The following is a 26,118-nucleotide window of genomic DNA, read 5'->3' as shown; positions in this document are numbered from 1 at the left end:
GTGATGAGTTGTGTCCCTCAGAGGTCAAGTCCTTGGACTGATGTTCTTTAATATCTTCATAAATTACATTGACAGTGAGGTCAACTGCACCCTCAGCAACTTTGTGGATGACACCAAGTTATGTTGTGTGATTGACATGCTTGAGATATGGGGTGCCATCCAGAAAGACCTAGACAGGCTTGAGCAGTGGGCCCAGGTGAACATCATGAGGCTCAATAAATCCAAATGCAAGGTCTTGCACTGGGTTTACACCTGGATCATGACAACTTCCACTATCAGTACAAGCTGGGGGAGGAAAGGATTGAGTGTAGCCACTCCAAAAAAGACCTGGGAGTGCTGGTGGATGGCAAGTTGGATATGATCCTGCAATGTGCCCTCACAGCTCAGAAAGCCAACCATGTTCTGGAACCATGTCCTGGGCTGCATCCAAAGAAATGTGGGAGGTGATCCTGCCCTTTTGCTCTGTGCTGGTGAGACCTTACCTGGAGTACTGCATCCAACTGTGGAGTCCTCAGTACAGGAGAGACATGGACCTGTTGGTGCACAAACAGAGGAGGGACACAAATGTTCCAACGGATGAAACACATCTCCTATGAGAACAGACTGAGAGAGCTGGGGCTGTTCAACTTGGAGAAGGCTCTGGGGAGATCTGAGAGCAGCCATTCAGTGTCTCAATGGGGGCTGTAAGAAAGAAGGGGGCAGAATCTTTAGCAAGGTTTGTTGTGATATGACAAGGGGAAACAGTTTCAAGCAAAAAGAGAGAAGATTTAGGTTGGACATAAGGAAGAAGTTTTTTTACAATAAGAGTAGTGAGGCACTGGTACAGGCTGCCCGTAGAGGTGGTGGATGCCCAGTTCTTGGAGACGTATAAGGTCAGGTTGTTCAGGGCTCTGACCAACCTGATCTAGCAGTACGTGTCTCTGTTCATTGCAGTGGCGTTGGACTAGGTGACCTTCAAAGGTCTTCCCAATTCAAAATGTTCTGTGACACAGTTACAGACCAACCACCAACCAATGCTTGAGCATTTCCTGAGCAGTGACAACCCCATAGCCAATTCCCCCAGTTTTATAGTTTTGCATTATATCACATGGTATGGAATATCCTTTTGACCAGTTTAAGTTGGCTGTCCTGCTCCAGTCCCCTCCCAGCTCCTTGTGCACCCTCAGCCTCTCGCTGATAGGGCAGCATAAGAAACTGAAATTTCTTTGGATCTTTGCAGCCACTGCTTGGCAACAGCTGAAACATCTCTGTGCTATTGATACTGTTTTTCTCCTAAATCCAAAACATGGCTTCATACCAAACACTATGAAGAAAATTAATCCCATTCCAGAAAAAAACAGGACACTGGCAGTGCCCTTTATTTACTACAGAACAGTAAAACTGGTTCCATATCTCTATTCTTCAGTCAAAATGCATATATGGATAATAGCACATTGCATTAGAGATACTACTGGTTTTGAAAAATAAACAACAATAAAAACATGGAGACTGCAGGCTACTGTATATACTTTTACAGCCAGCTGGAGTCACTTCATAGGCTGAGATACATCCCCATACCTGTGCTATAAAAATCATTTTGCTTGGAAAATAACTGCAGTGAACAAAGGAATGGAATTCATTGCATTTCTGAGGGATGTGTGAGATTTTGTGATTCTAAGCTCTGGAAGTTATTTTTTTAACCTAGACAGGAAAAAATCAATTGTGGTCAGAATGGAAGAACACATATCTCCATCACATTTTTTCCTTAAATAAAAACAACATCAGTGACACAAATAAAATAAAGTATGCCACTTATATCCAGGACCTGGACTGGGTTAGCATTTCTCTTCCAAAGTTACCTGGAGTTTGTATGTAACTTCTTGTAACACTTTCTGCCTGCCATCTTTTTGTTGTTGTTGTTTTTAATTCTCTTCAACTACTGTTTTCCTAAAAGGTAATTAATCAAGAAATTGTATTTGAACCAAGTTTGTGACATGTACACCAGTGTCTTAGATACCATAGGTGCTAATAAAAGATAGTGTCACATGTTGAAATAGAAATTGAGATTTTTTTTCCTTTACTCCATGCATGTGAAGCATTTTATGGTTTTATGCAGCATTAACAAAAAATAACAAAAAATGTGATTTCTCCACTCTTCTCCCTACCTCTCCAAGAAAAAAGAACTTGTGAAAAGATACTGAAAAAAACCACGGTTGGCAAACTCAAGTCTTTCTGGCTGCAAAATACTCCCTCACCAAAGTCTCAGGAGATGTGCATAACTGCAAAAACTGAAATTGCCAACAGCTGTGGTGTCACAGGCAATCACATGGCTTCCTATGATTAGCACCTAAACAGACAAACAAAAGAGGAAAAACTGTTATCAAATTCAGAAGGAAGGAGAGTGGAAGCACTCTGCCTGATGTTTTGCCTTAACAGAGAACCATCACAGCCAGCTTCATCCAGAAAAGCTCTAGTGTACGAGACAGCCAGGATAAGCAGACACATCACATGTCAGGGCATTAGCCTGGGATTTTCTCTTTTATGTCATGCTTAGGATATTTCAGGATGAACAAAACATTTTAAGTTTAGGAGTCATGGATAGCTATGCTGGTTTTCAAACATTATTTTTGTCATTTTCATTGACTGAAAAGAAACAGGGATTGTAGACAAAGGATTCTGGTTGCACAGAACTTCCTCAGACAGGACTCTGAAGGTTTGCCATAAAACACTTACTGTCTTCTGCAAGGCCAAGAGGAGCCAGGAGAATACAACTTAGCCATGATTCATTTCACAGCAATGGGGGAAAGCAAGAACAGAAATATAGTAATATTTTTAAAAATTGCAAATGTCTGAAAAATCACATGAAACAATGTGCTGAAGTGTCATGAATGCATACCCGAGAGCTGCTCAGATCAGAAACTGACCACAGTGTCTGAGAGAGCTCTGCATAATTCCAGCTCAGTGGTGTATTACTGCTTGACTGAACCATCATTCTCGTACAACTTCCATTTGTAAGCACTGCACTATTTTACTAATAAAAAAAAAAAAGCAAACGAACAAATAATGGATTGTTGGGATTTCTTTGTGGTATCTGCTTTACCAAGATAAAGGGGAAAAAAAACCACAAAAAACAACCACATGAGTTACAGAAGTGTTCTAGTATAAATGACATGAATAAGAGTTCTTCTCATTCTCCTATTTGTCAAGAGATTAGAAAAGAAACAATCATTTAAATTAGTCTAAATTTCCTAAATAAAGAAAAAAAAATAGATATAATTCCAACAAACTATACATTTAGTGGATCTGTCACTTGAAATCACTGCACTACATACTTCTATAATTCAAGACAAACAGAAGATATAGGCTTACAAATTACAAATTCAACCCATGTAACGAAACAGATACAGCACAGTGTGTCTCTTCCCAAAATTAGGATTGTGATAGAATTCAAAACTGCTAAATAAGCTTAATTCTTGTCTCACATTCTAGGGATGAACCCACAGCCTGAGCTCTCTGAGTATTTATGAGCACTGACTTTTAAGACCCATGCAGCTTCCAGTCTATTCCAGCTCCTATTAGAGTACAGTCAGATAATGCTGAAGGTATTTACACTGATCTGGGAATGGTCCAACCTCCAAATTCCCGTGGGCTGTGTTGGGGAGTTTCAGGGTTTCAATCTTGTGCTCCAGACAGGCACAGGCAATAACTTTGTCTTCATATAATACCTGTTCCCTCTGCTCAGTGATGAAGAAGCACAAAGTCTTCCAAGGACTGGAGGGTTTCCTTTGAAGCTGAAAGGTCCTTGGGCAGGAATATTGCTCTGGCTCTATTTTCTAGCACATTTGATCTGGGGGTTGTCACTGGGTGAGAAAGAACACAAAACATGGGGGGTTTTGGGGAGCTTCTTTTAAGCTAAAATTTCAGAAAACATCATTTATCTGCAAAGGTGTATAGGGGGCCCTCCCCCTATTAAAAAGGACCTTGAGGGGTTCTCATTCACACTCCTTTGTAGTCTGCACAAGTTATATAGAGTTCATGCAAACTTCCTGTGTGAAGAGAAGAAAGGAATTACTCTCAGCAAGGGACTCCACAAAGTCACCAACAGCCAGCCAAGCAGAGTCAGGTGAGTAGAAATTCATATGTTTCAGGTTAACTGGAAGACAAAGGCTTCCAGAGACCAGAGTTCCCTCCAAGGTAGGGGAAAGAGAGGCAAAAACCAAAATGGTGCAGGAATGTGAACTATATGGATGGTGGATGCACGGTGGAAAGTTCAGAGGTGCAAAAATAGAGCTAAAAAGTAACTCAAGACCAAAGCCATAGGTATCATCCTTCTGTTGGCTTTGCTGTTCCTAAACTTGCTGGTAGTGCATGAGGAAGAGATGACGTGAAATCTTCTACAAGTGACAGGGAAAGCAAATGTTTAATGTGAAAAAGAGACTATCAATGGAGGGTGCAGAGAGAGGGTGGGAAGGGAAAAATGCTGCCACAAGATTACATTTGCAGCAGGACCACAAAAGGAAAGGAAAGGGCCAAGCTGCCAGCTTCAGTACTAAAAATAAAATGACTTTGCAGCAGTTAAGGTGCAGAGGTCTGGATGTGAGTACTATTTGTGACCACTTGTGATGGACAAGTTGCAGTTTAAAGATATTCTGCAGAAGAAATCTTTGAATGTAGCTATAAGGTTGGACAAGACAAACTTGGAGTCTGGTCCAACTCAGGACTATGAAATGGGAAGAACTACAGTATGTTCCACAGTAACAAGAGAAGGAAGGAGGGTACCTGTAATTTCACAGGATCGGTCTAGTTGTTCTTACAATTTTATGCATGAAAAATTCCTATTTTCTCCACAAAATGTTGGCACTTACTATGCAAATGGAAACCTGCCGACCTGCTGGCCAAAATTTCCTGTTACTGACAAAACAGAATTTCCCTGAGAACAAAATACCATTTTCTGACTGGATCTATAAATAATGTCTCCAGGATATTTCATGTAGGTGTTTCTACAGCAACAACTAAATGCAACATATGGCTTCTGGTCGTTCCTGTGTTGCAAATAGTAAATGCAACTGATATATGTCTAATTTTACAGTATTGCAAGTGTTAAGGCCGTTCAAGAGAAAAAAAACAAAAACAAAAACAAACAAAAAACCAACCAACCAAACAAACAAAAAAAACAACCAGTAACAAATGATATTAGAACTGAAGGCCCTGTCTGTTCATACACAAACAACCTTAGTTGAAGAATTCCCTCACCACAGAGGGAAAGTGTCACAAGGTCAGGCTTCAGGCAAGAACAGTCTATGAGTTGTAGATCTCTACTGCACTGCAGCTGAAGCTTATGCAGGGGAGCAATGACCAGCTTGTGCTGTAACAAGTGACAGTGACATATACAATGCTTTTGCAGAGTAAAATATCCAGATATCTCAAGATAGCATTTTAGATGTAAACAGGAAATAAACTGGTTTTATCCTGTGTTGAAAGTGCTTGGTTAATGAAATAAAAGGATTTCTCACTAACCTCTCAGACTCCATCCAAAAATTAAGAGTTCAGCAGGATAAAATCAATCAATGACACATGCACACTTCCTTAGCCCTGTTCCATTTAGTTCCTTATGACAAGGTCATACATAAGATGTCTAAATTTCTTGGACTCAGTTGACAATAATTACTTTACTCTTGGCTACTGTCCTTTCAAATTTGTCCCTAAGCTGACATGTTCTCTTCATCAAGCCTTTTATGACCCTCTGTGGAAATGCATGAAAGTATTTTCCAGGGATGGATATAATGCAGAAGCAAGAGTTAGTGTGTTAAGGTGCTAAATAACTGTAAGAAAAAAAAAAAAGAGAGAGAGAAAGGCCTAAGAATGTGTGCATTGAGTGCTGTGACATCAGGTCTAGTTCAGTCTGGAAAAGCAGATTTACAGGTGACAGGCAGATACAGTGACAGGCAAGGTGCATAGCCAAGGCCACGGTCCCTTCACGGCAGAATGCATATACTACAGGGAATTGAGAAGAAAGTATTGCTGCTTCTCTTTCCAGTGTTCACTTTACTACAAGGATAAGACTCATTCAAAACTGTCCATCTTGTCTTCTCTATCTTCTATATCTCTCAGTGTTCATTCTTCTGGGTGGAAAAGGAAACAACTCAGGGTTTTCATACTGTAAATAATTTTGAAAATATTTACAATATTTAAAGGTATTCTGTGACTCAACACATTGAATATACAAATCAATTTTTTCAGCTACAACTCTTCTTCCTACAGTTCTGTTTTGTTTTGTTTTTATTAAACTGACTTACCTCTCCTTCCGATGCATTTAGTTAAAACATTATGCTTTCCTGACAGATCTTCAGCAAGATGGGAAATTCAGAATGAAGCCCATGTAAAGCAGTCACTCATGTTTGAAAAGTACGCTCAACTAAGCAACAAACAGAGTTAAATTTCTACCAAATAGTTGGACATATTTAGCAGCTTCTTTTGTTTGAAAATAATTCACTGAAAGATTCAAAGCTTTGCAGATTTACTTGTCAATAAACATTAATCTGCAAATGGTTCATGGAAACATCTTGCAGCCTATAAGCAGCTCAGACTGTTTGTTGCTCCTGCTGCCTGCTCGATGTTAGCACCATCACTCACAGCCATGCTAGTCACCTGGCTGGGTTCCTGCTTGCTCACAGAATGACACTTTAAGAGCTTCCAAAGGCCACCTGATGTTTTAATTCAAACACTCTTGTTAACCCACATATCATATTTACTTCTCACAAACATCCTTCTGAATGCAGATCTACTCAGCAAATGTTGATGGAGGCAGAGGAGGCAGTTTTTGAAGCATTTGCCTAAGTCAAAAAATATAAGAGTCAACTAATTATTTTGTGTACCACAATTTCAATGCTTTCCAGACATATATCTGCAAGAAATCTATATGTAGAGAGAAGAAATTCCACAACATCTCCACATCAGGATCCTCTAAGAACATCACAAGGTGGACAGCCAAGAATTGAGATGTCCAGCCTCCTTAGGCATTTTTGTAAATTCTCATTCATTGTGGGTTTTTTTCCCTAACAAAGCCATAGTGCTTTTCCCTCAGACTTGTTCACTTGGCTTACAAGATTTTCATAACATAACATTTTGGGGTATCATCTTTCAGTTATAATTAAATTCAGATAACTTGTAATATGCTTTTTCCTTGGGGACAGCAAATTTACAGTAAAAAGAAAAAGTAAAAGAGAAGGAGAAAGAGGACTGTGCATATTAAATGACAGGGTGAACTCTCAAATTACCATAGATTTAACATTTACATTTTTCAAGGTCATGTGTCAAATACAAATGAAATAATGAACCTTTGTTACTCTGTGGTACCCTACGCCAGGCAGTTTATGCATCAGCATCAATACAATGGCTTTGATGAACTGCACTCCTGTGCCCTGCTGCTCTAACCTGGAAGTTAAAAAGCCAGCAATTAAGTTTCCAAAAAAGAGCAAGAAAACCAGGAAAAAATGTGTCTATGAGCTGCCACTATTCTTAATTGCAGAATTGTTACTTAGCACAAAACTAAATAAAATATGCAGAAGAAAGGTAAATGGACTGGAACAGGGATGTTAATGAAAAGGTTGAGTAGGCGGCAATGATAAGTTTCACATCAGACCCTTGAGACACGTCAGGAAAACAGCAAGGTGGGAGCATGGGAGAAAAAGAAAGTGCTGAAAGAATTGTATTTTACATTCCCATGATGGATCATACAGCAGAAACATGCATCAAAGCTAACTCTTTCAGAAGACATTCGGCTGCGTCAAAAAATTCTGCCCAACTTGGATGGTTTATTTTATTCTAGACTATGTCACTACAGTGCCCTCCAGAAAGGTAAATTATAGTTAAATATATGCTGCAAAGGAGGCTTGCATTATAATCCAGTTTAGGATGTTGTATTATTAGAGAACCATTTTCACTTGGTACATGCATCTTTTCCTTTTTTTCCTGCTCTTTTTAAGCATGGTATAAAAAAAAGCTGTAGGTAATTTTTCTGTTCCTTGTGGTTTACTGGGAAATACATGGTACTGGAAATGTAATGAGCGACTCTGGAGTTGCCCATGTTGCAGTCATATTGTGAAACCACTCATTTCAGGATATATTTTAAATTTTCAGCTATTTCACAAAATGGCTGTTTCATTCAGTCATTCTGCAAAATAGGAGTAAGTTTCACAACTAGAACAAAGTTACTGAAACTGGTAGGGCAACACCATGCCTGATGTCTTGTTACTTGAATTAACTTAAAAAGACAGCATGCAAGATTACTTTTATTCATTATTTATTACTAAAGCCAAATGGACTTCCACATTTATTTCAGAAATCTTCATGCAATATACCCCACTTGCCAGAACCACAAAGATATCTTCCTAACTGAGATGACCATGACATTAGCTACTATATCTGCCTTGCTTTTCAACGTATTCATCCACCTGATTTCACAGGTGACTGTGCTGTGTGGAAAATCTGCTCAGACGGGGCAATGGGATGGTATCCTAGAAGCCAAGGGCCAGTTAATTCATGGGTATCAGTGGCTGGAGAATTTTATGGGTCTGGATGAATCCTTTCTGTGACAGGTTTGAGATACGGGAACAGGTTTAAGATTAACTGTAACCAAAGTTCCAGTTTGGTCACCTACATCATTGTCATGAGGGCCAGTTCATCTCCTAGATATGTTTTTGCAGCAGAGTCAACAGAAATACTGCTGACCACTGAGAGCAAATTGTACATGCTTTGGAGGCAGTTAATGATCCCTGGTGGGAGAGAGCTTGAGATAAGCCCACATTTGGGAATGATACCCAACAGAGCTGTATGGGGTGAGCATTTTATTCCAGATTATTGGCTGGTATTTTTGAGAATGTGGCTAAATAAACCCCTACAGGTCAGTTCCATGAATTGTCTATCATACATGTTTGAACTATATGTTTAATATTACTTCTGGGAGAGCCCTAGTGTTGTGGATGTCTTGCTTTTCCATGCATCAAAATAAGCAGAGGTCACAGAGCCTCCAGTACTTGTGTGATTTTAGTTGTGAATCCAGTTCTATCATTCCACAGCACAACAGAGGCATCAGATAAGAGAAAACTACTGAAAAGCTGAAAGGCCACTTCTGGCATTCCCTCTGAGGTAACATCTCAGGAAACATAAAATTTGGGCAAGTAGTCTTGGTACACCGTTATCTCCTTGAGTCTAAGCTTGAATACCAGTGTGGTCAACTTGCCTTTTTCACAAATGAATGGATCAAGGTGTCTGTCTTTTTCTCAGGCACTAAAGACAGAAAGACTTTGTTATGTTTGTATATTTAGACAGTAAGCAATAAGCATGATCACAACCACCATGGACTGTAACGATATCTAAATGTCATCTCAACACTCACAGAGAATATGGGAGATGCTTCTTTAGTCCAACAATTCTTGATTAGAAACACTGTCACCGCAGTATAGAATTTCATACCTATGAGGAGTGGAGGAAATATAAAAGAATTAACTGGCAATTCCACAGCAAAGGAATAGGTAAATAATAATAACAGCAGGAAGCAAAAAAATAGTAATCTTTAAAACTTACCTGGCAGGCAGGTAGTACTCATATCTTGGCTTTGATTTGGGATGTTGGCTTGCATTTTAGAACTCAGCAGTAGTTTCACAGCATTAAGTGTCAGGTAGTTGGGAACTTCCTATACTTTTTGTAAAGTTCTTTTCTGAAGCTGCTTTCAAAATTCAGAGCCTTCTTCAGCAGTGACTGCAAAAAAGCAAAGGATCTTTCTCCAGCAACTCCTTTTTCACAATATGCCTGTTACTGAATGAAACAAACAGTCAAATAGTGTAGCAGAATATCCAGCACGTCAGTCATTTCATAAAATGCATGAAACTTTTAGTCATTTTGCCAAATGAGTGAGTGAAGGAGTCATTTTGAAAAATGACTGAAAATTTCAGTCATTTCATGAAATGACTGGTTTCGTGATACCTCTAACATATCATGTGCTAAAGGAAAGGGTTAGGGACAAATTTCAAAGCAGATAATGTTCTTCACACCCCCTCTTGTGGCTATACAAAATAATGCTGTAAAATACTGCGTTTTACTGTGATCTTTTGTTTAATGACTGCAGAGATCGTTCAAGAATGAAGTAAGGATATGTGGGAGATCTTGTTTTGCAGGAGATTATATTCTGATGCTTTGTATTCTTCCTTGAAAAACTCTGGCAGAGAAGTTAATTTACTCTCGTCAGTAACAGCACATGGTGTTTGATCTGGATGCCTCTGCAGAGATCTGGGACAAATAATTTGCTAAAAAAGGACTGTGACGATGGATTCACTAGCAATTTTGTGTCAGCTGTGATTATTTAGTATAAATGTATATGTCATATAGCTAAGTGTAATCCTCAGTTTGCTTTGAAAACCATTTGAAAACCAAAGTTTTCGAGTCTTCAAGTAGAGCTGAAACAAAATGAAAGTCCAGAGAATGCTTTTCTTAGCAAATGCCTAGCATAGAAGGAGCTTTAACAAATCATAGAATCACAGAATGATTTGGGTTGGAAGGGACCTTTAAGAACTCTTTTAACTCCCTGCTATAGGCAGGGACACCTCCCTCTAGACCAGGTTGCTCAAAGCCCCATCAGCCTGGTCTAGAGTGCTTCCAGGAAGGAGGCATCCACAAATTCACTGGGCAACCTGCTCCAGGGTCTCACCACTCTCACAGTAAGGAATTTCTTCCTAATATCTAGTCTAAATCTACCCTCTTCCAGTTTTAAACAATTTTCCCTCATCTTATCACTACATGCCCTTATAAAAAGTCCTTTCCCAGCTTTCCTGTAGGTCCCCTTCAAGTACTAGAAGGCTGCTATAAGGTCTCCTTGAAGCCTTCTCTTCACCAAGAGCCCCAGCTCTCTCAGCCTGTCCTCGTATGGGAGGTGCTCTAGCCCTCTGATCATCTTTGTGGCCCTCCTCTGGATCTGCTTCAGCAGCTCCATGTCCTTCTTGTGTTGGGGACCCCAGAACTGGATGCAGTACGCCAGGTGGGGTCTCATGAGAGCAGAGTAGAAGGACAGGATCACCTCCCTCAACCTGCTGGTCACACTTCTGTTGATATAATCCAGGATACAGTTAGATTTCTGGGCTAAAATCTCACATTGCCAATTCATGTTAAGCCTTTCATCAACCAGCACCCCCAAATCCTTCTCCCCAGGGTTGTTCTCAAGCCAAATGCTGATCAGTATCTATCCAAATCCTAGCAACTTTGACAAAAAAAAAAAAAAAAAAAAACTGGCTATAAGGTAAAGTTCATGTGTGTTCTAAGAAGAAACCAAATAATTGATCCACTGATAAGATCTGAATTTCACTAAAATGATGAGTTAACAGAGTAACATTGGGCCAATCATAAGAAGAGATCAGGATAAGGAGGGAGGTGGTCGTGATTTACTGTGAAAATTATTGCTTAATTTCAAAATACTTTAAAATTCTGAGGTAAATTACAGCAGAAATTTTGTTCACATCCATACATCTCTGGTACTATCTTCCCATAGAAGGAAATCAGCGACTTGAATTAATCTATCAAAGGCCTGCTTGCAAAAATTGTTTCATACCTCAAGTCCCTGTCAAAGGGATAATGCCAGAAGGAAAATGAAGTCCATCATAAATATGACTTGATTTGGATGATACTCAGAACAATATCAGCCCCAGCATTCTCTGAAGGTCTTCAGCACAGAAGACTTTGGACATCATCCAGCTCCATGGTAACTCATCTTGCCAACATTCTCCTCTTCTCAGATACCGCACAGCTCCTCTTTTTTTTTTTTTCTTTTATTTTGTTTCAGGGATTTCTTTTAAATAAAACTTTTATCTAATCTGAATGAACTACTTTCCTTTAGAATAACTGAAGCTACATTTTTCTGAGCAAAAGAAACATGATATTGAGAGTCAGTGGACATTCAGTTTTTAAAACAATGATCTGAGATAAAATGGTAGAAGATGCCCATTGTATTTTACGTTATTTTCTGGCATGCTGAATGACTACAGGGATCAGCTACAAAAATATTTCATATAGAGGAATCTGATCTAGTGCCAAAGCGTATGAATGTATATCATAATTTAATAAAGTTTTGTGTTAGTTTTAAACACCCTAAAAAGGAAATCATTTAAAAACATAACCTGAAAAACATTACTTTATAAACATAAAAAAAAGTTGGTTGTGATTTCCTTGGATTTATTTTCTGAATGTCCAAAAGTCTGACTGTTATTAAGTTCAATATATTTCATTTAAGGGATAGGGAAATAGTTCGCTAAGTCTGTGATATATTAATCTGTAAAAACTAAACTGAAATATTTTTCATATGAAAAATTAGAGGGACTTTTCAAGGAAACATTAAACTATTTCATTTTGGAAATGTAATAATAAAATTAGTTAGCTAATGTTATTTTTCATCCAAAATAAAATTGTCATACCCAACAAAATTCATACCATGAAAAGGAAGGCAGGATGAGTACAATGAGGGCAAATCAGGACTGGCCCGAAGATCCCCAGCAGGGTAGACCAAGTCAAATTCTTCAGTTTTCAGCAGCAAAATGACTTCTTCAGGCAATCTTCTCCCTAAAAGACCTAGAGCAAATGTTGGCTCAGGGAGGGACCAAGCACTGTACTGGAGATGTTCCTGGGTGGAGTGGCGTCACCTCCAACTCCCTGTCCTCAACCCTGGCACAATCCTCAAAGCCCCATGTAGCCCCTGATTTCCTCTGTGGCTGTGGGAAGTTTTGGCCTCACAACAGGTTGTGTGGAACCTTCAGGTGCTGACATGTCCCATGCCTTGACAGTAGCATATGTTTCGGGGTTTCCCAGTGATCCCCGCAAACATTCACAGAGGCTACTATAATCCTGAATAAATCATCACACAGCATTTAGTGTTTCCATCTCAGCAGTTTTAATTAAGCCAGCCAGTTCATACTACACATTTATCAACATTAAAACCAGCATTATTTGCTGAAGTGAATGTAGACATGCAGAGCAGTAAGGTATTAGTAATTACTCATAAAATGCACTGTCCATATATACTGCTACACTATTGATTTCCAATATTTAATATTCCACAGTGACCAGCACAGAGCTAGCTACACTAATGAAAATACAAGTATATTATTCTTCATCCCTCAGCCAACATTTGAGGCATTTATTTTTATTTAACTAATAGAAGATTGCTGAAGAAAAGCTCTATCCCTAATCCAGAAGTCTGGGAGAAGAGATACTACCTCTCTACTCTGCACTGGTGAGACCCCACCTGGACTACTGTGTCCAGATGTGGAGTCCTCAGTACAGGAGAGACAAAGACCTGTTGGAGTGCATCCACACAAATGATCCAAGGGATGGAACACCTCTCCTGTGAGGACAGGCTGAGAGCTGGGGCTGTTCAGCCTAGAGAAGAGAAGGCTCCGAGGTGACCTGATAATGGCCTTTCAATATATAAAGAGGGGCTATAGGAAGGAAGGAAGCAGAGTTTGTTGTGATAGGACACAAGGAAATTATTTCAAACTAAAAGAGGAGAGATTTAGTCTGAGCATAAGGAAAAAGTTTTTTTACCATAATGGTAGTGAAACACTGGAACAGAAGACACTCAAGGTCAGGCTGGCTGGGGCTCTAAGCAACCTGATGTAGCTGCAGGTGTCCCTCTTCATTGCAGGGGAGTTGAACTAGATGACCTCTAAGGGTCCCTTTGAAATCAAAAAATTCTGATTCTATGATTCTAATAAATTTTCAAAGTCTACAGTACTTCGCAGATATTTAAGGGAAAACAAACTTTCTAAACACTGTTTGTCTACTTTATTTAACTGTTACTTTTAAAACCTGCCGTATTTTGCAAGTATGTTATGTATTTGGGGGTTTTGCTCTATGAGTTTGCAAAGCTTGTTCTCTTGCAGTGCTGCTGTGCTCTCACAATGTCATCCACTTTCTTCTACAGAAGTGTAGTGGTTTGGCATTTCTTTAATTTTTCTGTTGCTCACACCATGAAAATGTTTTCTCTGGGTCAAATTCATTTTCTTTCTCAAGAGTATATAGTAGGCAGACTTCTAAATGACTTGACCTTTCTATGTGTGTGTTTCTTGAAATAGTTTCCTAGGAAAAGAAGTGTTTTGCAACGATTCTAGCTCAACATTCACCAAATCTCCCCTGTGTTCTTGTATTCAAGGTTTGCTATTATGTGATTGGACTTCAGGAAGGCTAAATTTAACAAGCACGTAATTTTGGTTGTTCTCACAGATGTTGGCTTTTCCTGGAAATTCTGCCACTGATTTCCATGCAAGCAGTTTCTGTTAAAAACTGACTGCATTTGAAAGCCTCCTTCAACTCAGATGCTTTCCAGGTGGTCTCTGTGCCCAGAAGGAGACATGCTGTAAGATCAAGTCCCCAAGTCCCGGTACCAATTGTTCACTTGATTCCAGACTCCAACAATGATCATATGTAAATACTTGACCAGAGAAACTATAATATGGAGTAGATTATAGACAGCAGGAAGGATGCAGTTTTTAAGATCCAAATGTGAATATGAGGTAAATTGTTGACTCACAAGAATGTACAATGCATACTTTTCTAAACCTTTCCATAGCAATTGAGAACAGCCAGTGGAGAGATATTTCATCAGAACAGATTGAGAAAGTTAAGTTTTCCAAACTTCATATCTTCTAGAAAGCACATAAAATTGACACTATTTGTCTGTCTCATCCACTTGCCAGGTAAGAGCAACTTGGCATTATTTCTATAACTTAGAAAAACATTCAGTCTACTCATCATTTCTATTTCTTTTCTTTTCAATTTTGTTTCTATCATGTACACTGCCTTAAGATGTGATATTTTAAGACCCATACTTCCTCTGAAAATAATGCTTCAAGGTGCAAAGCAGTTCTTGAAGATCAGTTCTGTTCAAAGCTCTGATGTTATTCCCAGTTGCACCACCTTTCTGTCCTGTCTGCCACACGTTCAGCAGAAGACAATACATAGTCTGCAAAACACTAGGAAATTAATCATCATGAATGAGGTTTGTCTACCCGTCTGAAAAATATCAAAGAGATCTTGGTTTGGCAAGAAGCAACCTTTCTCATCACAGAAGAGTTGAAGTTGTCTTAAGGGATCTATTTTAAACCCTATGTTTAAAATTTCCATTAAAATTAATGAGAATTACTTTGTTCTTACCTTTGACAGTTTGACAATCCAGTGTTTTTAGCATGAAAACAGTTGACTCTCAAGGAACAAGCCACCTCTCAGTGCTGCAAAATGAAGACCAGAGGTTTTACAGTCTTCACAGTCTTCCCTCCTGGCAAAGTTCAGGTGCTACTAGATGTGAGTCAATTAAAGCAATGTGAAAAAGCTGATGATATGGCTTCTTGGCTAAATTTCAAGTGAAAAAAAAAAAAAAAAAAAAAAGGTTGTTTTGGATTGCACAAAAAAAATGGTCAGGTTTGTTGCTTTCAGCAACAACGATGTTAGCCACCTGTGTTAGGCCTCTGCACACACTGATCAATAGCCTGATCAGGGCCAAATGACTGCAGACACACACCAATATGATGAGCAGCAAAATGGCATCTATTCACTACTAAACACAGCTTATATACATTTTTACCTACAAAACCGTGCTGTCATGTCCCACCCTGATTGGTTCACACCAGATAACATTATGCCTTATTTGGCCATTTCCACATTCTTTTCTCATCCTTCTTCTTCTCCTGTTTTCTCTGCATCAAGGTCAGCACGATAGCACTCTCTCTCTATGCTTAGGGAGAGGCCTGTCCCGTACATCCTGTAGCCCCGCAAGACGCCTACTACAACACAGGTTATTTGTGGGAAATGAAAAATATTGAAAAAAGGTGAAAATCTTTCCACAAATTCGTATTTTTTTTTTCTTTTTAAATTTCTCTGTATTTTTGGTCAAACAAATTCAACAAGCTTATAAAAAACTTATGAAGAGTTTTAGAAAACCTGCACTTAGATTTGCAGCAAACAAATCACTCAAGCAAAAGATTTTCATCACCTTTGGGAACAATACACATCATTTTTTCCACATAGCTTTCCTGAACTCTAGTAAGCCATTAGCCATATTTGCTGCTTCTTGCACTCAATTACCAAACACAGTGTGCTTGCCAGACCAGATTTTCCACATGAAAGTGTTCAACATACATTTATATTTTTTTCAAATTTTACCTTATTCCAACAACTGGGTTTATTTTATCCAAATAAGGGGCACCATCCATGATCATTTGGCTTAATGCCAAAAACTTGAAGGACCCAAGATCTTCATTTATCTTAGATGAGATGAGTAATTGTCTAGTCTGGGTATCCAAATTACAGCACTCAGGCTGTTTCTCAAGAGTGCTGGAACTCGGTTTCTTACTCTATTTTTAATTTCAAAACAATACCCATATTGTATAATTGTGCTGTCTTCTTCAGAGCAATCGCTTCAACAGTAGATGCACTCCAGCAATGACAGATACTTTAAAAAACAATAGGAAAGGTACTTTAATTAATTAATGCACTGGTAGAAGCAGTTTTGGATGCAGAACCTATGGGGGAAGATTATGAATGTTTTGTCTGAATGCTTCTTCTGTTTCCCAACAATTCTGTAAATATTTTAATAGTGCAGAAAAATGATGCATCCCTGATGAAAAGTTAAGAGACAGGCAATGGAAAAAAAAAAGTGATTTCAACCTTTGTACTACTTCCTCCCTAAAATAGGAGATGTAGCCTGGGGCCAGGCAACTTCAACCTTGTTAACAGAGCCATGAGCATCCTCCTAGGAATGACAAGAATTCATTGCAGGCACACCAGAGCCCTGTAATGGATTCAGCATTAGGCTTCAAATGCAAGAGTTGAACTCGCATGGGCCTGCAAAAGGCCTGGGTTGCAAAACAGGCAAGAACAAAAGCTCTGTGCACAAGCTCCTTTCCTGTTTTTTTTTTTTTGTTTGTTTGTTTTTTGTTTTTTTGCTGAAATGTTCCTTTTTTCAGGGCAACCACCCATTTCAGTATTCATTGGCTTCCTAATTCTATTTAAATGTGATAGATCATTCTGGGAAAGAATAAGATATATGACAAGGTTGAAAATACAGCTAGCAAAACGTGATAGCACATTGCTGCTCTCATTTTTTCTTTTCTTTTCTTTTTTTTTTTTTTTAAGCTTTCAATTTCCAATGCTGGGGAAAAAAACCTGATTTCCCTTCTACACTCTGCTTTGTTGAAATCCAGAGAGTAGGACCCCTGTGTATCTTTTTAGGATATCTGAGATTTCTGGAAGGCAACAGAATATTCTCTATTAACCTGCAGTATGTCAATGGCAAAAAGCCTTATTGTAGTTCTCCTCTTTTCATTTTCAATCTTCTCTTGCTGGAAGGGATAATCTCCTTAGTCTCTGCTGGATAGGATGGGATCTTGAGAGTTCCTGTATTACTTCTTGTCCTGCAGGTTACCATGCTCTTCCCACTGACATTGTGCTGTGTCCTGCTGATAGGGTTGCGGAACCCCCCCAAATCCCATTTTTCACCTGGTATGATACAGCACTAAGTTGTCCCATTTACACAAATCTGTCCTCCGGGATGTCTGAGGACAGCCCTCCTCCCAGCCTGGCTCTACCTGCAGCATTTTTTTTCCCTTCTTTTGCAAGAAACTTAGGGAATTTTCTCTGGGAGGCAAGTCACAAAGCATGGATACTGTCAATATGGGACTCCAAAATCCCTCCTTCTTTTCTCCTAGAGTATTAAAAGATGTGTGAGAGGCTTCTGGTCAGCTTCCTCTCAAGGTTACTTAAAGGCCTTTCCTTTTCAGATGGCAGCAACCAGCTATGAACCACAAGGCTGAGTAAAGTGAGGGCTGCACATTGGCTAAAGTGTTCCTGAAGCACCCCCTCAAACTCACCCAAAACACAGACAAAAAGTCTAGCACCAAATCCCACAGGTAAGCTGAGTTTAAATTAAGCAACAAGGATGTCAGATTCTGTTGGATCTGTACAAAGGCAAAAATACTGCATTTTGAGAGACATTGGAACGATAATACCAGGGGAAATCAGCGTGTAAGCTGTCTGACCTCTTTTTTTTTTTTTTTTTTTTCCTCCCTTACTATCTCTCCCCTCCATCCCCAAAGGAAGTTAAAGATGTTTTTATAATGTGGATGATAGAGACGGCTGATCTGCATAATGAAGCTGAAAACAGCCTGCTTGTGTTGAAGCTCCTCCCCTTCATGCTACATGCCAGAAGAGATTTGCTATGAAACAGAAAGGGAGCTGCAATGCAGCATTTTCCTCTGGAACTTTGCAGCTGTATTACAGTTCCAATCACACCACAAAAAGACTCGTGTTTACAGTATTTAAATCCAATTTGAATGGTAGCTGTTAAAAGTAGGCAGATGAATCACAACACGTCCACTTGCACTTTGGTGCTCACCCACCCTAAGGCTATTATGCTTGACTGAATTACTTCATGTTCTCTTACAATTAATTTTCCTATTGTTTTATGGCACTGCTTGCCTCTGATAACTGCAAGTCCTTAACACTCAGCTATTTAAAAATAAGATGCCTGGATGAAAAATCAGAGTCATAAGGAACTCAAAATATTTAAGAACAAAATCAGTACACAAGGACGATAAGGGCAGTTAATCTCAGAAGGAGGAGATACTTTGAAGGAAAGCTTTGTGTTAAAATCATTGTCGCTCATTTTCTACAGTGCTGTTTCTTAAGGATGATCACGATTCTTCTGCTTTCCAAACAGTACAATGTCATTAGAAGGTCGGTTGGGATGGCAGTATCTCTCCTCCAGAAGTCAAAGCTGGCAAGCGTTTGGTAACTCCCAGCCCAGGCAGTGAAGTAACTGTCTTTTTCTCCTTCAGTTCCATATTGCTTTAACATTATCCAAGCTCAGCAAGGCAGGATGTTATGAGGTCATTTCCAATATGCTATCCTGCATCCCAAGCCTCAGTGCAGTGTTCCAATTTAATGGTGAATGTGAATTCCAAATAACCTGGAAAAAGTTAATGCCTTGGTCCTGTTCCCCCTCCCAACCCCTCCACAGAGGTATTCGTTTAATGCACCAAATTTCCATTACAGCTTCAAAACATACTGCAGTCGCAAGTGAGAAGAATAACAGTGCTCTTAATTTAGATCCCCACAGAAATAGTCACCAAACCAGTCAGCATAATTATCAGACTCTGGTAAAGAAAAATCCTGGATGAAAAACAGATCAGTGACAAAGATAAAATTCAGCTGATGAAGAACTCTCACAGAGCACTGGGGAAAACTATCCTGATATTCTCTTGCCTTAGACGTATGACAGTAGTTCATGTAAAAGAATTATATTTGCACGAGGTTAGCAAACAGAAATCTCAAACTGGATTTTTTGCTCTATTTTTAAGAAACAGCCTCCTAAATTCTGGATTTGACCACTGATTTCAATAAAGTCAGGATATAAGTCTCACTGACAGCAGTGCAGCCATTTCTCCCTAATCCTCATGAATCCTTAACTTCCCAGGTGTCCACACTAACAAAACAAAAGAGTGGAAAACTGCACATCCATGTATCTCCTATAACATCGTGTATCAGTTGCATCTTCAAACACGATGGCTGCAAGCATGCTTTGCACCAAACATTCTCTATGCATTTAAAGCTAGAGCACACAGCATCACAGCAATTGCAAAAGGTGATGGCTATCACATGTTATAGGATCATTCCTCCCCTTCTTCATTCTCTTGTCATTTCACTAAGGAAGACAGTTTCATGGTGAATCCTTATTTGAATGATCATCCTCTGATTTCCTTTGTCTTCTGCTGTGATCAACTCAAGACAGATCAGTTCTTGATTCGAATGTATTAGAATCTTGTGAATGTAAAACTAAGCCACAGTGCAAATGGGGGTAGATTTCCCATTAGCGGTGTACATACATCCCAAAATAGCAGGCTCTTTCCCTTGAAGGACCTATACATTGCTGTATTGCTAATATTACACAGTAGTGGGTTATTTATGACCCAGTCAAATCCTCTTACTCTAGAGCGTGACAAACCCTACTGCTTTACCTGAACTGACCTCTGATGGAAGAAAATTAATCACTCCACTGTCATAAAGACTCTACAGATGTCCAGTTCATGGGATCTTTCTGGATATTTTATTCTTCTGCTGAGCTGAGTCTGTACTGTGTAATCCCTAACCTGCTGACAGCTGTGAAGCTTTAGCCAGGGAAAGACCACTCTTTTTGTGCCTCTGCCCTTCCCTAAGCATTTGTTCTCACCCAATGCTACAGATAGAATATTGGGCTGGAAAGATCCACAGCCCGACCTCTGTCTTGCAGTTATAATCACTGTTAAAATTCGTAGTACAGTCTTCATACCAGAAATCATGACTAATATACATTAGTCTATTAGTCTGGTCCATGCTGAGGAGAGAAGGCACAGCAAGCACCCTTCTGCCCCAATAGGCCCTTCCTCACTTTTCCCCTGCAAACACACCACCAACTCTCTTCCTTCAGTAACAGAGCTCATGGGAGCCCAGGAAACTTCCTTCAGCCCCTTAGGTGACACCACAGTTGGGGTAGAGAAGTTCCAGATGTGGAGAGACTCTTTGGGTTTGGAGCCAGATTGACCCAGCTGAATTAATACGATGCTGTTCAAATGCAGAGCAACTTTCATTATCACAACACTATTTGTTGTGTCAAACTATCCAACAAATGTTTTCTGCAACCCCTATTTCAGCCACCTGACTGTTTATGATCTCTGCCTATGAATACTGCTTTCAGCACACTGGGAATTCTCTTTTACTGTAGTCATTAGCATCTAAGTGTTAGTCTTGTAAACAAGGGTACATTGTTTATTCACACACACACAAAAAATGTTAGAGGGAAAACCCCATAGTACTCAATTACCTAAAAAACACATATTTGAAATTGCCTGTGAGCAATAGTATTAGCCAAGCAACTATTTAAAACCCAAATAAATGGCTCAGTTCATGAATCCTGGAATAAATATCAGCACTCCACACATTTACCACCTTGCATCATGCACTTCATTGTTCCACATGAAACAGCACCGATCCTTGGCTTCTACAGAGATATGCAGGGAAACATTACCACCTCTGAGATAACTGTAATGCCAGTGATGCATCATCATTTGTGGAAAATGAAAAATCATGTACAATAGTCCTTATGTTTCACCATGTTGGAACAAAATAAGATGTTTTGCTTTGCTAGTAGTGCAGCTGCCTTAACAGAAAATTCAACAACATGTGCATCAGTGAACTCTGATCCTGCTGGATACTGTATTTATAACACTGCACAGCACTGGTTTTCATTACAGAGTGATTCCATAGATCCAATGATGGACGGGGAGGGCAGTGGCAACCAACATAAAGAAACTTTCTTCTCCATCTGTTTCACTAACCTGGGACCTGTAAAGCACATGGAATAGTGAGAAATGCCAGAAAAGTATGGACACGTACAACCAAAATGTCATATTTCTTATTTAGCATGATCACAATACTAAAAACCAGCAGTGATTATTGCATGCTCAAATGCTAGTCCATCTTTATTCCTTTATGTTGTTGCAATTAAATTGTAGATTACTGTTTGATTTCCTTAAGTGGGACAGTATTTCATAGAAAATATATGTTCTTCTAATTCCCTGAACTCCTCTTTGAAACGTCACTGTTAATAAAACAGTATTAAATTAACCCTGCTGTAGTAATTACTAATTACTAAGCTGGAAATGGCAATCAGGGAAGATCTTTTTCCCCCTGTAAATGATAGCACCTACTTTCAATGTCTGCATTGTTGATTGCATTTAGGTTTTGGTAGGCTACACTTTGATCGAGAATGGGAAAGATAGAGAATGCAAGGGGAGAACAGCATGTTCTGATCAAACAGCAGACAAATTCAAATGTCTTTATTCTGTCCACAGAAAGTTCTGCCAGTGAAAATATAAAAAAGCAAAATTTAATCAAGCTGATATAATCTAATATAATACAGGTACCAAGTCCAGCTGTACGATTTAAGGAAGTGGCTTTCTCTTATTAAATGGTCAACTGCCTGGAAAAAGCCTGACAACTCTTTGACATGAAATAAGGGAAAGATGCTCATCTTTCTGACATATAAACAAATAACAATAACTAAACATAGGAAAATATTCTATAATGGCAAAACAGCGTCAATGGAACCCAGTGCTTTGACAAGACAATGATACTCTTCTGACAATTTGAGTTTCTTTGTTTCCCTATGCATTTCTAATGCTCAGCTAAATCAATTAAGGCACCACTATAAAAGCCTTAAAATTCTTTTCTTCATTAATCTGTATTAGGGCACAGATGTGCGAGACTTTTAACTCTGCATGAAGAAGAAATAAAGATATACCTTGTGCAGTACTGCTCCATCACATAGCTGGGAACAGCAAGTTCTTCTGCACCACCCAGGCCAAATAATAATAATAAAAATTCATGCTTCTAATCCTTCAACAGTCACAAATTTCAGGATGTAAAAATAACACACTTGAGATGCATTAAATGCTCATTAAAATTAATGAGAATGATGTGATTCTTGCAAAAAGTACAGCATTGTCTTGTGAAGGAACTGTTTAGTCTCACAAGTGAGCTGAGAGTGTTAAGAAGTCTGGTGGTACCAGATAAAACACATGACAAAGCCATATAGAAGGATTCATGTGGCCACCTGGAAGAGAAAAATCACATTTCTGTCAGCTCTGCTTTATCAGAGATTTTGTTACTGTTTCCACATGTACTGAGAGCAGTTTTCACAAACCCAGGGTTTGGGGATTTTATTTTTACTTTCCTCTTTCAAACAGGATCATCTCTCATTTATGTTTCATAGCCTGATTTTACCTCTTTGCCCTTGAAAGAGTGTATTCACTGCCAGGCAAATGATGAGAAGTAGAAAAAGAAAAACAAACCAAAAACAACAGCATGCTACAGTTCCCATGTTTGGATGTAGATACTGATAACGCTTAGAAATCGTATTTAAAACCTCCAGATCTAAGACCTGGTAATGACAAACACAGGTAAATCTTTTTTTTTTTTTTTTTTTTTTTTAAAGTGAAAAAAAAAAGATAATAATGTGTATTTGAAGACTCTCGGTGATATCTAAAAGCCATGAGGGAGAGTTGACTCAATATTGAAAATGCTGACTGCAGTCAGAGTTCTCTAAAATGTAGCCATGGGTTCATCTTCTTACCCCTCTGCTGCCTCTCCCAGCACTTGCCTCACCTCTACGGACTGGGCATTGGTGAAGGTAAGGACTGAGGATATTTCTCACTATGAGTTTGGAGGACTTACACAAATGGCTGCATTTCTAGCAAGGCTCAAGGTACTCAATAATATAAAAACTAATAATAAATGGACAAAGACTAATTCCATTCAAGCAAATCAGTGCGTACCACGGTGAGGATTTACCATAAAGAGTCGTCTGGTAGTAAAATATAAACCATGTCAGTATGAGAAAGAGTCTGAGTGCTTCCTGTAGATTCTGAATAGCAATAAAGCAGTATGGAAAAAGAATCAACTCCTGCTAAGCTGTGAGACAGTATGACCATTAAAAATTATTATACAAAATGTAAATGAACAATAATTAATAATAAAAAATAAGAAAAAATACAAAACAATACTAGAAATATAACATTAATACATTTTCTATTAAAATATTTAAGCATTACAGTGACACAGCCTTTATGTTTTACTTAAGGCAGGTCTGCATTAATTGCAAATTCTCAGACTAGGCTGTAGCCAGATTAATCCTCACTCTCCTCTGAGTCACTAAAGCATCGGTAGAGATTTACATCCTATAGTGATGCCCTGGGATAGTCCCACCATTTACCTCATGTCAAATTACCTGATAGCCAAGCAAGAAAGGATTGTCAGGCATGGGATCCTCAAAAGAAATGTGCAACATTGAATTGATCAAGCACAAAGGAACTTCAGTAACAATCATTCAAAACATCAGAAAGATGGAGAAAAAAATGAAAGGAAAAAAAAAGCAACAGCAAGTAAGGCTTGTTCATAGTCAAATGGAAAATTACTAGATCCAGCTTTTGTCTTGCTATGACACTAAGCTTGATATTAGATTTCAAAAGTTGAATAATCATTCATGTCCTGATTACAAGGTGTGAGATAAAAAAAAAATGAAAGGGAAAAATTCAAATATAAATAAAATAATAATTATTAAATTCCTTTTATGAAGAAAGAATTATATACAGTGTTTATTTTCAGTCTTCCCAAGATTTTTGTTCCCATTGTCTTGTATTCAGTTATCTTAACCAAAGGCAAGAACTCAGCTACCTTAAAATGCTGCAGTAGAACATGCCAGCCAACTTTGTGTAGGGAAACAGGTCACAGAATGCAACCCCAGCCCACTAAATCTGCTTAATGCACACACATTCCTTTTCCACTTTGAATCAGAACCAAGATTTTCAGGAGATGTGGAATGTTCTGCTTCAAAATAAATGTCCTTGTGTCAGTAGTGCCGAGCTCCTGTTGTTTCATGAAAGTCATGAAAGATATGACAGAAATGGCTTTGTAGGATCAGGGCCAAACTACCTATACGGATATAAAACACAAAATCACATTGTATAAAAAATGAAGACAGATGTATACAACTAAAAACCTTCTAATAGTAAAAAATATTCACTCTAAAATATGTTATTAGCACACAGCAATAAAAATTGCTCACTTTTTTTTCCAGAGGACTGCAAACTCCTGTGTACAACATCTGTAGTCTCACAGGGATTTAAGCATCACCACCATTAACAGTCCCAGTGCCTAGAAATTTTGGCCACAGCTCTACAAGTGGGATTGACAAAAGTCAGCAGTCAGAGCAGAGGATCACCTAATACAACAATACCGCTTGTCTGCTCAACGATCTCCCTCAATGGCTTTGCATACCCTTTTCCTTGAATCATCTGAATTGCTGACTTAACTATATGGCAAAACAGATGCTCTTGAAGAAGCGGGTGCTGATACTTAGCTGTGTTAAAACAGCACATGCAGTGGGTGACATTATTCTTAAAAGGCTATAAAGGATCCAGTCACTTATAGAAATTAAGTGGTGTAGCCTGGCTCCTGTTCAAGCACTGAATACAAGGAGCCTATGGCCTTGCATTTTATATCTGTCCTGCATAAGCAGTGGAGAAGCTCAGCAATGTTGGACTTGGTTCAGTAAAGTAATTAATATTTGCCTTTTTGGTGCCAATAGGAAAGAAATACCACAAACCCACCTCCGGTTCCAACATCTTCTTAGGGCTACAAATAAAATGAGACAGTTATCATTACCTAAGTGTTCCTATGGCATGCAGACTTCATTTCTGACATCACTGATTCTTTAATGTGCATTGCTTTCTTGTTAATAAAAAATGTCTCCTTTGTGAGTCTCACTATGAACATATTAGTACTACTGGGTAAATTCACACTGTGCAAATTCTCTCTCAATCACTGACTGAGAATGTATATCTCTTACCAGGTGGTCCATGGGAGGCAAATTGTCCTCAGTGAAGAAGGCATTTCAGTTCCCAAATGGGTCATAACTGCACAGGATGTGACCTGTAGGGAACCTGTGCATCATCTCCCTCTTAACAACAGGCTTTCCGACCATGATGTAATAGAGAGAACATACTTCTGCAGTGTTTCCTGGTGGTACCATTAAAAAGACAAATGGCAATAGCCATTTGGGATATGTATGCCTCTTCTTCTTTTCTCTGAATTGCTCTCCATAGGAGTTAGGCTACAAAATCTGCATCACGGGAGCAGGTGAACATGAAGGCAAGAAAGGCACAGTGTAAGTATATATTAATATATCCTACTGGTGCTGAGAAGCAAGTAACCATTTGATTTGCTGAGCACTGCCTATGGGGGATGCCTCTAGAGACCATTCCAGTGCTGCTGCACCAAATCTGGCATTTGCAAAATCAGAAGCAAGAAGTTATTCTCCTCCTGTCTTTCCTTCGCCACCCCTGGGGGGATTCACATGCAAATGAGAACAGGAGAGAGCAATTGCACAAGCTGAATACTCACTGCCTTTATATTTCACCTGTTGACACATGGTATGCAGAGTTTACTTAATTACCTTTCTTCATATGAGTACCTGTGTCTCTAAGAACTCCTAAACATAACAGCCTTGACTAG

At 38.9% G+C, this 26,118-nt stretch overlaps 2 long non-coding RNA genes across 2 annotated transcripts; one reads left to right on the top strand and one right to left on the bottom strand.

The window, feature by feature from the left end:
• Positions 1-447: 447 nt before the first annotated feature.
• LOC121109922 lies at positions 448-15,559 on the bottom strand. The gene is made up of 5 exons (XR_005857711.2): positions 15,536-15,559; positions 15,172-15,366; positions 9,565-9,795; positions 9,377-9,453; positions 448-681 (listed from the first exon to the last, which is right to left on the bottom strand). It is a non-coding gene; the product is annotated as an uncharacterized LOC121109922 (long non-coding RNA).
• LOC112531861 lies at positions 11,445-25,848 on the top strand. The gene is made up of 3 exons (XR_003073959.2): positions 11,445-11,728; positions 17,793-17,921; positions 25,457-25,848. It is a non-coding gene; the product is annotated as an uncharacterized LOC112531861 (long non-coding RNA).
• Positions 25,849-26,118: the final 270 nt, after the last annotated feature.

This window comes from Gallus gallus, chromosome 2 (genome assembly GCF_016699485.2).
Source record: "Gallus gallus isolate bGalGal1 chromosome 2, bGalGal1.mat.broiler.GRCg7b, whole genome shotgun sequence".
NCBI classification, from domain to species: Eukaryota; Metazoa; Chordata; class Aves; order Galliformes; family Phasianidae; genus Gallus; species Gallus gallus.
Note: the sequence above shows the minus strand (reverse complement) of the source record. Positions and strands in the feature narration are given on the sequence as shown.